The following is a 16,713-nucleotide window of genomic DNA, read 5'->3' on the forward strand; positions in this document are numbered from 1 at the left end:
ATTTTATACGCTTTTTGGAGATAATTTCATATAGTTTTGAGTATGTTTTAGTTAGTTTTTAGTCTATTTTCATTAGTTTTTAGGAAAAATTCATATTTCTGGACTTTACTATGAGTTGTGTATTTTTCTGTAATTTCAGGTATTTTTCTGGCTGAAATTGAAGGAGCTGAGCAAAAATCTGATTTAGGCTGAAAAAGGACTGCTGATGCTGTTGGATTCTGACCTCCCTGCACTCAAAGTGGATTTTCTGGAGCTACAGAACTCAAAATGGCATGCCTCCAATTGCGTTGGAAAGTAGACATCCAGGGCTTTCCAGCAATATATAATAGTCTATACTTTGCACAAGGATAGATGACGTAAACTGGCGTTCAACGCCAGTTCTCTGCCCAATTCTGGCGTCTAGCGCCAGAAAAGGATCAAAAGCTGGAGTTGAACGCCCAAACTGGCAAAAAAACTGGCGTTCAACTCCACAAATGGCCTCTGCACGTGAATTGCTTAAGTCTCAGCCCAGCACACACCAAGTGGGCCCCAGAAGTGGATCTCTGCATCATCCATCATAGTTTACTCATATTTTGTAACCCTAGGCTACTAGTTTAGTATTTAAACAACTTTTAGAGACTTATTTTGCATCTCATGACATTTTAGATAAAACCCTTGTATTCTCTGACGGCATGAGTCTCTAAACCCCATTGTTGGGGGTAAGGAGCTCTGCTGTGTCTCGATGAATTAATGCAAGTATTTCTGTTTTCCATTCAAACACGCTTGTTCCTATCTAAGATATTCATTCGCGCTTAACTGTGATGAAGGTGATGATCCGTGACATTCATCACCTTCCTCAAACTATGAACGTGTGCCTGACAACCACCTCCGTTCTATATCTGATTGAATGAGTATCTCTTAGATTCCTAAATCAGAATCTCCGTGGTATAAGCTAGAACTGATGGCGGCGTTCATGAGAATCCGGAAAGTCTAAACCTTGTCTGTGGTATTCCGAGTAGGATTCAAGGATTGAATGACTGTGGCGAGCTTCAAACTCCTGAAGGCTGGGCGTTAGTGACAGACGCAAAAGGATAGTAAATCCTATTCCAACCGGATCGAGAACCAACCGGTGATTAGCCGTGCTGTGACAGAGCGCGTGAGCGTAGTTTTCACTGGAAGGATGGAAGGTAGCCATTGACAACGGTGATCCACCAACACACAGCTTGCCATAGGAGGACGTGCGTGCGTGAACAAGAAGACAGAGGAAAGCAGAGATTCAGAAGACAAAGCATCTCCAAAACTCCAACATATTCTCCATTACTGCATAACAAGTAACCTTTGATCCATGCTCTATTGCCTATTCGTAATTCAACTGATAAACATAATTGACTTCCTGACTAAGATTTACAAGATAACCATAGATTGCTTCAACCCAACAATCTCCGTGGGATTCGACCCTTACTCACGTAAGGTATTACTTGGACGACCTAGTGCACTTGCTGGTTAGTGGTACGAGTTGTGAAAAGTGTGATTCATAATTCGTGCACCAGACCCACTGCACGAAACTGCGCTGCCATGTGCTGCTGCCATCGCCGAGCTCCCATGGCTGCCGCTAGCAAGATTCGAAGAGAGAGAAGCTCGAGGAGAGAGAGAGATTGATGGAAGGGGTTCTGTTCGCGCGGCTGTGCCTCCACTGCCTTTCACCGCTGCAAATCCACCATCATCCGCCACGCCACACCATGCCATGTCGCCGCCAAAAACTGTCACTGAAGTCCCTTTTCCCTTTGGTAAGCGTTATCGTCTCATAGAAACTCTTTTTCTCACAGCCCGAAATCCGCGGCAGCCGCAATTATGGCAACTCTAATCACGGCATATAAGGACCGAAACTCAAACCTAAAGCATTAATGTTGCAAGGACTTAGAAACATATAATAGAGAAGTGACTGAGAGAATTTGGAATAGGAAACAGCTTACCGAACTTAAGAATAGCCGAGAAAAATGAGCGGCGGTGACTCCGTTGGCGACGCGGCAGCTCGATGTTGCGTGCACGACTACTAAACTCAGCATGCGAGAACCACAACTTGGCCTTATGTTACCATCATCACAGTTACTATAACAGGCTATGATGAAAAACTGATTTCAAAGGTTTCAGAGACGATAACGCTTACCCAAGGAAAAAGGGACTTCATCGACAGTTTCTGGCGGCGACTTGGCGTGGTGGGCACGGCGGATGATGGCGGATTTGCAGCGGTGAAAGGCAGTGGAGGCACAGCCGTGTGAACAGAACCCCCTCCATCAATCTCTCTCTCCTCGAGCTTCTCTCTCTTCGAATCTTGCCGGCGGCAACCACGGGAGCTCGGTGACGGCAGCAGCACACGGCGGTGCAATTTCGCGCAGCGGGTCGCGCTCCTCCTCGTGGCACCGACCCGCGTCCTCCTTCCTCAGCGTCGCACGGGCTTTCTCTCCTCTGAGCTCCTTCCTTTGCGACGGCGATGGCGGCAACAGCACAGATTTCTCGCGCGCGATAGTACGGCGACAACTCCACGGGACGACAGCAACACGGTTGGGCAGTGGTAGCGGTGCAGTCTCCTTCCGTCTCTTCCCGTTCAGCTCTCTCTCAGGTCTTACTCTCTCTTCCCCGATCAGTCCCCCCTTCTCTCTTCCCTTTCTTTTCTTCTTTTTTTTCTTTCTTTCCTTTCTTTTTGTTTGAAGCTGCTAAAGGTTAGGGTAAATGTTTTGGGGAAAAGGTTAGGGTAAATGTTTTGGGGAAAAGGCTGCTGTGCTGAGAGAAGAGTGAAGGTGGGTTAGGGTAGTAAATTAGGGTTTGTGTATAAAATTGGGGGTTTTTGGGTTTAATTTGGATTTGGTTAATTTTAATCAAATTAGGGTATAAAGTGTTAATTTGAAATCTAATTTAATCTTGAAAATTATTTTGAAATATATCATTTGTTGTATTTAAAATACTAATTAGCTTGAAATCAAATTCTTTAATTGAATTTATAAGATAATAAAATTAATTTTCTTTATTCCTAAAACTTGAAGTATTAAATCATAGAAATATCAATTATTTGAATTAAATCACATAAAAATTCTTGTCATTCTATAACTACTAATTTTGTAATTTAAATATAGAAAATAATTTAATAATTATAAAATTAGGTAAAATTCTAATTAATTATCAAAATCTGATTTAATTAGCTTTAATAAAAATAATTTCTGAAAATAAAATTTCTCATGAATAAATAAATTAAAATTAACTCATAATAAGATTTATTTGAAAATCCTGGGTCTTACATACTACCCACCTTATAAAAATTTTCGTCCTCAAAAATTGATACAAAATGAAAGAGACTTCAGACTACTTTATTTTCAATCACATTTAAAGAAAAACAAAAGATTGCAGCATATATATACATACAGTTTCATATACCAAGATTTTTATATGGCATGAGGATATAAGGATATAAATGTGATGCGAAACAGAAGCTATAAAACAGGCTTGGTGCAAAAGATCACAAAGCAGACTGGTATTGAAACAACGTGGCTAACGTTCTTAATACTGATCTCGCACCAACCTCAGGGATTCAACTTCCTAAACTTCAACATGATGTAACTTCACTATTCCCAACTACACTTTATCAAACAGATCCCTCGGGAATTCTCCACCTTATCTATCACTCCGCAAACTCGCTACCGGTCACAAATCCAACATTGACTAAACCCTTTTGCGTAAAACACAACTCCATAACATCTTGTAGCATCGCACACTTACAAGCTTCATCTTCCGCATTCACTAACCGTGCTCTAAGATTTAATGTATTACTTGTCGTATCTAAGATCGCAGGTGGCATTAAAACAAATCTCGAATTTACTCAGAAGGACACAAGATTTTTTTTTGAAGGAAATGACAAGCGACAAAGACAGTAATCATAAAAATTTGAAAGAATTAATGAAGTTACAGGTAAACATGGATGCACAAGCAATGAGGAGTGTTGGAAAGGAGTCAATTGGTAACTACAAGGATAACTCTTGAATTAGAAAAATTTCAATAGGATCAATAAGGAGAAAAATAGCGTATTAGTTTGAAACAAATTCAAACTAAGTAAAAAAAAATGAGATCTACAGAAGAAGAATATCCAAAACCAAAGATAAAGCTTATAGAACTCAATAGTATGGTTTAAAAATACTTTCGAATACATTGTTCGTAAAGAATGGAAAACTTAAGAGAAAATCATTTCATGTTCTGTAAGAGAAAATGAGTAACAAACATCCTTCAAAAGATTAATAAGAGTGTAAATATGGCATTATTTCAATATAAATTCAAGTGGAAATAGATTACACAAAGTTTGTAAATGGAAAGATTAATTTGGCTAAGAGTAAAATTGTATTTTCTTTTCTTTTTCAAGCATGCATAAAAACTGCGATCTTGTTGGAAATGAACTTAAGATAAAGTTTTGCTCATAAAAGAAAAGAGGTTACATTACAGTCGAACAAGTTTAAATCACATACAAAAATTTTAGAGTATAAGGTAAAGAAGTGTAGGCTGAATTGAAAGTGATTTTATTAAAACTTCAATCGACGGTTATATCGCATCAAAACAAGTTCAAATCACATCAAAGAGAGGCACTGCTCAAGTAAAGGAATGCAAAGTCAAGGACAACTTTGCATAATAATAAACCAAAACTTGTTTAAAATGGTTTAAAACAAAACTCCAACAATATACTTGAAATCACATCCTTATAAGGATGTTCAATAATATTAAGATGCGCTAAGAAGGAAACCAACTCATTTCAAGAAAGAAACTTAAATTTAAGGATTTCAATTAGGATTCATAAAGCATGTCACTCATAGAAATGAAAAGCTTAAGAAGGAACTTAACAATTAAAAAGTTGATTCAAAACTTAAATTTCTTCAAAAGAATTCAAAACCTTTTAAAAAATGGATCAAAACAAAATTCTAAAAATAAACTTGGAATAACCACCTCGCAAGAATCATTTAAGAAGATTACGATGCGCTTGAAAAGAAATCAGTCCATGGAAGAAAGGATCTTTAAATTAAGGGAATTCAAACAAGAACTCACTAGGCATGGATTATTAAACGGGTTTCCAATTGGTCCAAAGGAATATAAAACGCACCAGGAAGACAACTCAATCAACAGAAAATTCTCAAGAAAGAACCTTTGACTAAAGAAGACAAATAAAAAGACAAATGGTGCTTTAGATGGAAATGAATTCAAGTTGACTCGGATGAGTATGAGATTCACAAGAAATGGAAAACTAAGACTACTGGTGACGTTCAAAAACAAAAAGTAAAAGAGTAATTAAAAATAGAATCAAATATGACATCCACAGAAATGAAAAGCTTAAGAAAGAAATTGGTCCATTCATAAGAATAAAGACATGAGTCCAACATTTTTTTTGTAAGAACAACAATTGCATAAATAATGTGGTATGCTAAACCAAATTCAAATTAAAAATAAATTAGGTGAAGCTTACCAAACAAAAACCAACTGGAAAGAGACAAAAACCTTTCTTTGAAGAATATCTAAATATATAATCAAATAAAGATATTCGTAAAAACTGTAATAAAATTGTTAAAAAATCAAGTTGTATTTAAAGTGAATATATTTCCATAAATCAGTGAGAGAACAAGTGAGGTATTGGAAATAATTAGTTTTAAAATGTATAAGGAACTTTCAAAGTTTATATAAAAAAGTGCATATTAAATCAAAAGAGATTTTGTTAATATTTGAAGAATGGCTGTAATTATCGTCAAATAAGAGGAAAACTAAATCACAATTTATTTACAAAGAACTCGGAATAAGAACTTAAAAAGGTATACTGTGTCAAAACAGGTTCAAATGTATATCGAAGAATACATGACTCAAGAGGGAGTGTCTAAATAAAGAAGGTAAATACACCAAGGGTTTTAAGCAGACATATGCAATTACGATCAAACAAGAGCACACGTGAACAAGAGGGCAGGATTGGAAGATAATCTGGTCACATTCCAAGAAAAGAATCGCAAACAAGAACCTTAGAGCATGCCAAGCAGGAACAAAATACATGATATTCGCAAAGTTCAAGACACTTAACCGAGTAACTTTGAGAAATAATTTCTAACGTTCCCAAAACCCGCGACTCACATTATCTATGACTCGCATATCATCTATGATAGCCCATTGGTGCTTCCATATACATAATTCACTAGTGTTAAGCTGGCCAAACTTAATACCAGGAATTATGCAATGCAAGACTAATGGCATTAATCAATAGACCATCATGTGTATTAAACTCTAATTATCGTTATCTGAACAAGACCTATTACATGACAGACGCTCAGAGTATGCAATTGAAGCATAGTCGGTCCATTCCTCAAGCTCTACAGGAAGGACCGCTCTGATACCATAATATAACACCCTCACTACCAGAATGTCACGCTTCCAGCTGTGCCACTCTGATAGCAAGAAGTATTACGACTAATTTATATACTTAATATTAAAATAGAAGCCTGTGACTCGACACTGCATCGCTGACTTCTTTGAAAACCGGAAATAAAATGAGTTTGAGGAAAAGTTGAATTATGAGTTTGAAGAGATTTGAGAAATAAAAAGTGACTTATGGCTTGAATAATGATTGGTTTGATATGAATTGTTAATGAAATGCGGAAATGATGATGGATGAATGATTATGAATAAATATATGTGGCTTCCGCACTTTTATCTGAGATACGAATTTTCCTGGGTAAAGTACCGTGGCTTGCCACCACGTGTTCTAGGTTGAATCTCGATACTCTGTTGACCTTACGTCGTAAGGGTGACCGGGCACGTATAAATTCCCGGATATAGATAGCCCCCAGTGAGTGATTTGAATGATGTATGAATGTAAAATCTATGCATAGACTCATGGGGATGCGCGACGGGGGACAATCTAAGGTTTTCGAACTTGTCGGGTTGGCTGGATAACCGACAGATGAGCTCATTAGCCATAGGACAGGCATGCATCATATGCATTTGTATGCATTGCTTGGGTTTGAATTTGTTTTGGTTTGCCTAATTGTTAATCTGTTCTTAACTGTTACCTGAACTATTTGCTGTAACTGCTACCTAAATTTGTGCTTTCCTTGTCTGTTTTGCTTGTGTTTGTCCTGGTGTGCTACTTCTGAGAATGAGCTTTGGTGCTGAATTGATGATTGTGTTGATTGATTGCGTAGTTGGTTTCTGATTAAGATTTTCTTATACGAAAAGAAAGGTTTTGGATTTCAAAAAGATTAAATCTTGTTTCTTTGAAAATGTTTTTGAATGATTAGTTATTGGTTTTTAAAAGATTCACAGGGCAATGATAATCACTGAGCTTGAAAACAGTTTTCTTATTAAGTAATCTTCTTATGACAATTCTGAAACTGCGTGGTGAGACCGTGTGGTTAGGTCCTCACCCCCCTACAGCTTTACCTTTTCAGGAACCGGATGAAGAAGCATTAAGAAGAGTTATAATGCGTTTGGTTTATATGTTGTTGTATTAATTAGATTATTTTCTTCCCTCGTCTTTGTTATATATATATATATGTATTATGAATCTATGACTGCTTGTTTTTTTTAGATAAAGTATTTATTTTCGGTTTTCAAAGAAGTCAGCGATACGGTGTCAAGTCACAAGCTTCTATTTTAATATTAAGTATATAAATTAGTCGTAATACTTCTTGCTATCAGAGTGGCACAGCTGGAAGCGTGACATTCTGGTAGTGAGAGTGTTACATGTTTTCATCTAAAACAATTGTGTAGAGATGCATGAACATATATTGATGGTAGAATTTAAATATTAATGCATTCACATATTAAATTAGTAAAATTAGATGCTTCAGATGTTATATATATTCTCATAATTATTGAGAAGATTACTAATTTGGAAGTGCATTAAATATTTGACCATGAATATTGACTTCATTTTACATATTATCAATGAAATAGAATATTATTTAAAGGACAATAAAAAATCAGTTTAAATGGTCTAAAATTATTTTATTTAATATTTTATTAATTATTATTAGAATAATTATATAATTTTAGATATAATAAATATGTAATTATAATTTTTTTATAAAATTATTAAGGTTATGCTATATAAAATAATTATAATAAATTATAAAAAAACATTCTAAACAGCATCTCATAATTATTTTGAAAGACAATGAGACTCTTAATAATAATAATTTTTTTTAATTTTGGATCTTTAATTTTGTGAAATTATTTAGTCATTCTATAAATGATTTTTTTCTGGACTTAACAGAGCATACCTTTTCACTTTTAATTGTTAATAGAGAATATTAATTCATTAACGAAAGGACAAATGCAATTAATTTTAATTTTTTTATAGATTAATTTGATTAAAAAATTATTTGAAAATGAATTCGACGAATAAACTACCTTTTAGTGATTAATTTTACCATTAATCCTATAAATTAAATAAATAACGTGTCAATTGTAAAATGGTTGAAATCTATTCACAAAATACATTTATTACAAATTTATTTCTTCCAGAAGCATAGATAATTTACATTGCATGTTACGAGTATTTTTTTTCCTTATCATTTTAATTTTATTTTTATATTCACTTTTCTTTTAATGTTCAAATCTTTGTCCGATCCAGCCATATGTAATTTTTTTTTATTTTTGATAAAAGGAAAAAAAAATACATCCTTATTAATACTTTGGAATTCTGCATAGTTTAATTTTTGTTTGGAATAAATCTATTTGTCTAACTTTGGAATAAATAGTTGATAGATATAGTTGGATTCGATTATTATCCCCATCGACATATCCCTATTGATTCTTGTGCTATATTTTTTTTTTAGTGTATTTCTTTAATTGATACCCATCATAAGATGTATGTCTAATTATTCACCTAGACATTAGATCTTTTTCTTTATAATAGATTAGACAATTTTGCACAACTTCCAATTTTTGATATTATATGTAAAATTTATTCACGCTATACATTTACGTATACAATATTTAAAGATTTTCATTATTCACTATTTGATATTTATATATAAAAAATAATATTTGGAATATGTTCCAATTTTAAATTTTTTTAGAAAATTTTTATTAGTTTGATCTTTCAGGATGTAATTTTAATAAAAGAGTCTTTGATAATATTTGATAATTTACCTTTAAATTTTAGATCCATTCAAATTTTAAAGTGATCAGTATTTTGAAATTTATAAGAGTAATTAGTACATATTGGATATATGAAGATAGTTTCAAAAAATGATTAGATTATTTTCTTTAGAAAGATATATATTTGTCTCTATATTTGGTTGTATAGGGTTAATGACAATAATATTTTCTCAAAATACAATGAAACAAATAAATTTTTTAATTAGGAATAATAAAAAAAATTTAAATTTCTTGAACAAGAAAATTAAAAGCACACTTTTTATTTTCTTTTGTTGCACACTTCAAAACAATTGGTTAGTATTCATATATTATGGGTAGTAATCAAAGGATTTGGATCCTCTAAAGTTTGAATTTCACTTTAGAGAGTAAAGTGTGATCTCTCACCATTGATTTCATAGGTGGGACCAATAATAAATATGAAAGAGAAACTATTCAAGGGTAGAAGATCACACTTTACTCTCTAAAGTGAAATTCAAACTTTAAATTAAAGGATCCAAATCCGTAATCAAAAGTCACATAATTATTTAATGGTTATTACTTTTTCAACGAATTTCAAATTTAACAAACATGGCTTATCAATGTACATGTTGTTTCATTTATGAAATACACTCAAAAGATATCTTTTTTTCAAACAATACAGTGGTTCAACACATAAAGTATTACTCTTATTATTGATACCATGATAAATGGTTAATAACTGTTAATTACTTTATTATTATTAATAATAATATTATTATAAATTTGTAAATACTCTTTAATCTCCATTATTTACAAAATTTAAATATCATACAAGTATATACATAAAAATGTGTCATTGAGATTAAGTATTATTTTAGTGTAAATTTTAGAATTCTAACGAAATAATAGGTGTCTAATTGATTAAATCTATACTCCATAGTACATGATTATAAGTTAATTAAGTTCAACCAATTTAAAAAAAATTAATTTTGTTATGTCTTTTATTTGATTTAATTATGTATGCAATAAAATGTAAACTGGTCTTTGTGCTTCCATCTATTTCTTTTTGGTTTTCCACGGTATCCCACAACCCGACAGGGCAAGGACTAATCTGTCGCGGTACTGAACTCCATTTAAGGGTTTGCTGCTGGCCAATGGGTTGCTGCATGTACAAGGCGCGATTCGAACCCCCGACACTCCATCTATTTCTTTTATTAATAGTTAGAATAGAAATAATATTCTCACATATTCTCGGACACTTCTCTGTTTAATTTGATGATAAAAAAGTATATGTTAATATCGAAAATAAAAAACATTGTAAAAAATACAAAAATGATAAATTTTGAGACAAAAATCTGTTAAAAATATAAATAATTATGTATCTTCTCTTGTTTATTTAAAGTTTTAGAATAAATGTGATTTTATGATAACACCAAATTTGAAAGAGGCATTCATTATATATAAAAAATACAAGTAGAAAATAGGAAAATTTTCAAATTTAATACACTATTATAACATACATTAGATCTCACTTTTTACTTGTCTATAACTAAAAATATAAAATGATATTTTTCTCAATTTAATACACTATATCATTGTATATACATCAATTGGATCTCATTTGCTAACGTTCAAATAGCACATTAGTTCCGGAAAATTTATATAACCGAAGAACTTCACTTCGAATCAATAAGATGTATCAAAATTAGATCTCATTTATTTTTACTTGAGCTCACTATAACATTTAAGGACAACACAAAATCCTAAAAACTATGGTGGAGCTTGTCAGGAAAAATATTAAAATAATCTCCTGCAATATCATCACCCAACAATGCAGAGGTTTGTTTTCATCACTGCAGTTATGAATTCCCAGAATCAATTATTATTAAAAACATATAGCAGCAATAAAAACAAAAATAATCTAATCCTTTGGTACTTTATTGGCTTGATATGATGATCAATTTAAAGATCATTATAGTTGAAAGTTGTATATGTAGGTAGGGCAGTGAATGACGATAGGAACAAACATTTAACATGGTGATCAATATTTTTTCATATGAACCCTTGATGATGATCCCCTAGAACGGTTTGTATTTATATATGCATTTCATATCAAATATATTGTGTTTTCATCTAAAACAATTGTATAGAGATGCATGAACGTATATTGATGGTAAGATTTAAATATTAATGCATTCACATATTAAATTAATAAAATTAGATGCTTCTGATATTATATATATTCTCATAATTATTGAGAAGATTACTAATTTGGAAGCGCATCAAATATTTGACCATGGATATTGACTTCATTTTACATATTATTATCAATGAAATAGAATATTATTTAAAAGACAATAAAAAATCAATTTAAATAGTCTAAAATTATTTTATTTAATATTTTATTAATTATTATTAGAATGATTGTATAATTTTAGATATAATAAATATGTAATTATAAAATTATTTTTATAAAATTATTAAGGTTATGTTATATAAAATAATTATAATAAATTATTAAAAAAACTCTAAACAGTATCTCATAATTATTTTGAAAGACAATGAGACTCCTAATAATAATAAATTCATTTTTTTAATTTTTTATCTTTAACTCCGTGAGATTGTTTAGTCTTTCTGTAAATGATCTTTTTCTAGGCTTAACAAAGCATACCTATGTGGCATAATAAACTACTGATATGTCTGTTAAGTACCAGTTTAGATTAATAGATTTTTTTGGAATTTTATTATCTTTTGAGATAATTATATCAGTGATATTTAGAATTTTTTATTTTTTATATTTTCATATATATATATATATATATATTGATTAAATTTAGAATTGAAAAATATTACTTATTTTTTAATTTTTTTAATAAATAATAAAAAAATTGACATAAAATTTATCTAAAATTGATATAATAATTAACAATATAAATAATTAATTTATCGTATAATTTCCATTTTCATAAAAGTATAAAACATCAAAAATACTTATGTGATTCTAGAATATATTTTATGTGTGTTGTAAAAGCTTATTTTTATTTAAATTTTAACTATGTGTAAGATTGGTAAAATGTATAATTATTTCATTTGTTAAAAATGTACCATACAGATCTATTGTGCAATAATATATGATAGATAAAAAATTTAGAGTGAATATTCATTATGATTCAGACAATTTTTTCGAAGAATTACTAGAGTTTTAATAAAAAATTAGTTGCTAGTTTGATAGATTTTTTTTATTAAAAGCCTCGTTATCTTTTGAATAATTGACATAGAACGTTTAATTTTTTTTATTTTTTGTTATCCTTTTCATATATTAAATTTGTTGTATAAGAATTAAGAAATATTAGTAATTTTTAAATTTTTTAATTATAAAAATTACATAAAAGAAATATATATTAATGAAAATAATATTATTAGTTGTATCAGTCTTATCTATTTGTTATTAATTATTTTAAAATATTAAACTTTGAATCCTTAATGTTATATATACCTAGTTCCTTGACATATCATTGTCTCTGGATATATTTTCTTACAAACAAGAATTCCATGTTCCTTTTCGATTTGGACCAAAAATATTAGCAGAATACCAACTATTCTGCTTAGATTAGACAAACAACAACAACAACAACAACAACAACAACAACAACAACAAAGCCTTGTCCCACTAAGTGGGGTCGGCTACATGAATCAAACAACGTCATTGTGCTCTGTCATGTATCATGTTAACAGAGAGACCGTTTACATGTAGATCTTGTTTGACTACCTCATGGATGGTTTTCTTAGGTCTTCCTCTGCCTTTCGCCCCTTGTCCATCTTCCATCTCATCCACCCTCCTGACTGGATGTTTTATTGGTCTTCTTCTCACATGTCCAAACCACCTGAGATGCGATTCAACCATCTTTTCCACAATGGGTGCTACTCCAACTCTCTCCCTTATATCTTCGTTCCTTATTTTATCCAATCGCATATGACCACTCATCCATCTCAACATCTTCATCTCTGCCACACTCAGCTTATGCTCATGCTCCCCTTTAGCCGCCCAACACTCCTCACCATAAAGCATAGCCAGTCTTATAGCGGTGCGATAGAATTTACCTTTAAGTTTTAAAGGCACTTTTTTGTCGCATATAAAACCAGATGCACTCCGCCATTTTGACCAACCTGCTTGGATCCTATGATTTACATCCTGTTCAATCTCTCCATTATCCGGTATGATGCACCCAAGATACTTAAAACTTTTAACTTTTCGTAGGATGTTTTCTCCAATCTTCACCTCTATATTAGGGTTTTCCCTTCTCAGACTGAACTTACATTCCATATATTCCGTCTTGCTACGGCTTATGCGCAGACCATACACTTCTAGAGCTTCTCTCCATAACTCTAACTTCTTATTTAGGTCTTCCCTTGACTCTCCCATAAGGACGATATCATTGGCAAAAAGCATGCACCATGGCACAGGCTCTTAGATGTGCTCTGTGAGTACTTCCAAGACTAACGTGAAAAAGTATGGACTTAAGGATGATCCCTGGTGTAATCCTATACCAATAGGAAATTTCTCTGTCACACCACTTTGAGTCTTCACACTAGTTGTGGCCCCATCATACATGTCTTTAATTGCACGAATATATGCGATCCTTACTCTCCTCTTTTCTAAAACCTTCCATAAGACCTCCCTTGGTACTCTATCATACGCTTTTTCCAAATCGATAAACACCATATGTAGATCCCTTTTATTACTATGATACCTCTCTATCATCCTTCTTAATAGGTATATCGCTTCAGTGGTAGATCTGCCTGGCATAAATCCAAATTGGTTCTCTGTTACTTGTGTCTCTTTTCTCAACCTCCGTTCTATCACCCTTTCCCATAACTTCATGGTGTGACTCATAAGCTTGATCCCTCTATAGTTTCCGCAACTTTGTATATCCCCCTTATTCTTGTAGATATGTACCAAAGTGCTCTTTCTCCACTCATCAAGCATCTTCTTTGACCTTAAAATCTCATTAAAAAGCTTGGTTAACCATTTGATTGCTTTATCTCCAAGACCCTTCCAAACTTCAATCGGAATATTATCAGAAGAGTCTTCTGTCCCTCATTAAATAACTCGTAGAAGTAGCTCTTCCACCTTTCATTAATCTTCTCCTCTTTAGCCAACACCTCTCCATCCTTATCCTTTATGCACTTAACCTAATCCAAATCTCTCATTCTTCTTTCACGGCTCTTTGCGATTCTATATATACGTTTTTCTCCTTCTTTCGTGCCCAAAGACTGGTAGAGACCCTCATATGCTCTTGTTCTTGCTTCACTTACAGCCACTTTTGTCTCTTTCTTAGCTGCCTTATATTTTTCCTAGTTATCTGCGTTGCAGCATAAAGACCACTCTTTAAAGCACTCCCTTTTTATCGTTATGTTTTCTTGTACACTTGTAACACCCTAACTACCAAAGCTCATCTCTGAAATTAAGGCTATAAATAACTATATGATTTGAGACTTGATCATAATAAGACTTTTCAAAAGTTCTGGGTCTTACATCCTACCCACTTTATAAAAATTTTCGCCCTCGAAAATTGATACAAAATGAAAGAAATTCCATAACAGTTCACCCTTGAACACATTTAAGGAAGAAGCAAAATATCTCAAAATATAAACATATATACAGTTTTCAAATACTTTGATTGTCATAAGCATAAGGATGTAAAGGTAGGAGTGTGTTTGCAAAGCAAACGTTACAAGGTAGGCTCAATGCAAAAGATAACATGGGTCAATCATGTGATAGCAGGGCAAAGCATCAAAGGCTATAAAACAGGATGGGGTTAAAATGATGTGCTCAATATCCGCACACCAATCCAATAAATCAAAACTTGCCTTAATTATCTTTAATAAAATGATTTCCGAAATTAAGGCTATAAATAACTATATGATTTGAGACTTGATCATAATAAGACTTTTCAAAAGTTCTGGGTCTTACAACACTCGCATTCCACCACCAGGACTCCTTGTCTCTTGGTCCTATTCCTTTAGATTCACCAAAGCTTTCTTTTGCTATTCTTCTAATAACTTCTGCCATCTCCCTCCACATCTCTTCCGCGCTTCCATTCCCATCCCACTTTGCCTCTTCTCCTACCCGTCTTAGAAAGCTTCTTTGTTCCTCACCTTTAATCCGCCACCACCTCGTCCTTGGGTTCTTCGTATGATGTCTTTTCCTCGACTTTTGCTCAACGCAAAAATCCATGACGAACACCCTATGTTGTGTTGTCAAACTCTCTCCCGGGATAATTTTACAATTAATGCAATATTTCCGGTCGACTCTCCTCAACAAGAAGAAGTCGATTTGAGAGCTTGTCATGCCACTCTTATAGGTTATAAGATGTTCGTCTCTCTTTTTAAAACATGTATTTGCGATGAGAAGATCAAAGGTTGAGGAAAATTCTAAAATAGTTTTACCCTCGGCATTGATCACCCTGAAACCCAGTGCCTCCATGAATACTCCCATATCCAGTCACTTCTCTCCCAACATGGCCATTTAAATCTCCTCCTAAGAAAATCTTATCTCCCAAAGGTATGTCTTGAATCAAACTCTCTAGATCCTCCCAAAACCTTATCTTGTGTTGTTCGTCCGAACCCACTTGCGGTGCATATATAGGCGCTAATCACATGGAAAGCACCTCCCTCCACCATAAGTTTGATAGAGATGATCCGATCTTCCACTCTCTTGACATCCACTACGTCCTTCTTCCACTGCTTATCCACAATTATTCCAACCCCATTCCTATTCTTCACTTTTTCTGTATACCAAAGTTTGAAACCAGAAGTATCCAACTCCCTAGCCTTCGCACCAACCCACTTTGTTTCTTGTAGGCACATAATGTTAATCTTCCTCCTTGTCATAGTGTCCACCACCTCCATGGACTTTCCTGTTAGAGTGCCTATGTTCCATATCCCAAATCTCAACCTTCTGTCGCTTCGACCTTCACCTTTTACTTTGTGAACTAGCTTATTTACCCTCGTCCATTCACGAAAACGCGAGAACCCTTGCTCATTTAACACTACATCCGGGCATCAATGCAATGGCTCTTGCTCATTTGACACCGTACTCGAGCCATACAGTGCATTGCTTCCGGGCAACGACCTAACTTTAGCGCAATAATGTCTTTGGTTCATGTCATGGAGATTAGACTATATTTTTATGTTGGTTGTCGAAGACCTAATACAACCCTCCTCCTTTATCCGGGCTTAGGACCGGCTATGTACTGCAAATGTAACATAGGTGGAATTTCTGCTTAGATTAGAATTGGAAAAAATAATGAAAATTGAATAAATAATTTATGATAAGTTGTTCTGGGAATTAAATTATAATAGTGATATATAAATAAATAAGTCGTTATGCATCAAAAACTCTGTACAAAAAATAAAAGGAAAAGCAAACAAACAAAATATAAAGAAAATTAAATCACCAAAGAAAATATAGACAAAATGCTGTATAGTCTAAGCAATTGAAAAAAAAATTGAAATTAACATAGTATTAAACAAGGAAAAAGTATGAAAAAATGCCTTCAACATTTTAAAGAAATTTTTAATTTTGCTCTCAAAACTTTA

General features: G+C 32.9%; 1 long non-coding RNA gene across 1 annotated transcript; it reads left to right on the forward strand.

Moving 5' to 3' along the window:
• On the forward strand, positions 10,662–14,714 carry LOC110270782. The gene is made up of 3 exons (XR_002360415.1): positions 10,662–10,969; positions 11,194–11,197; positions 14,702–14,714. It is a non-coding gene; the product is annotated as an uncharacterized LOC110270782 (long non-coding RNA).

The sequence above is a fragment of the Arachis ipaensis genome, chromosome B04, assembly GCF_000816755.2.
Source record: "Arachis ipaensis cultivar K30076 chromosome B04, Araip1.1, whole genome shotgun sequence".
NCBI classification, from domain to species: Eukaryota; Viridiplantae; Streptophyta; class Magnoliopsida; order Fabales; family Fabaceae; genus Arachis; species Arachis ipaensis.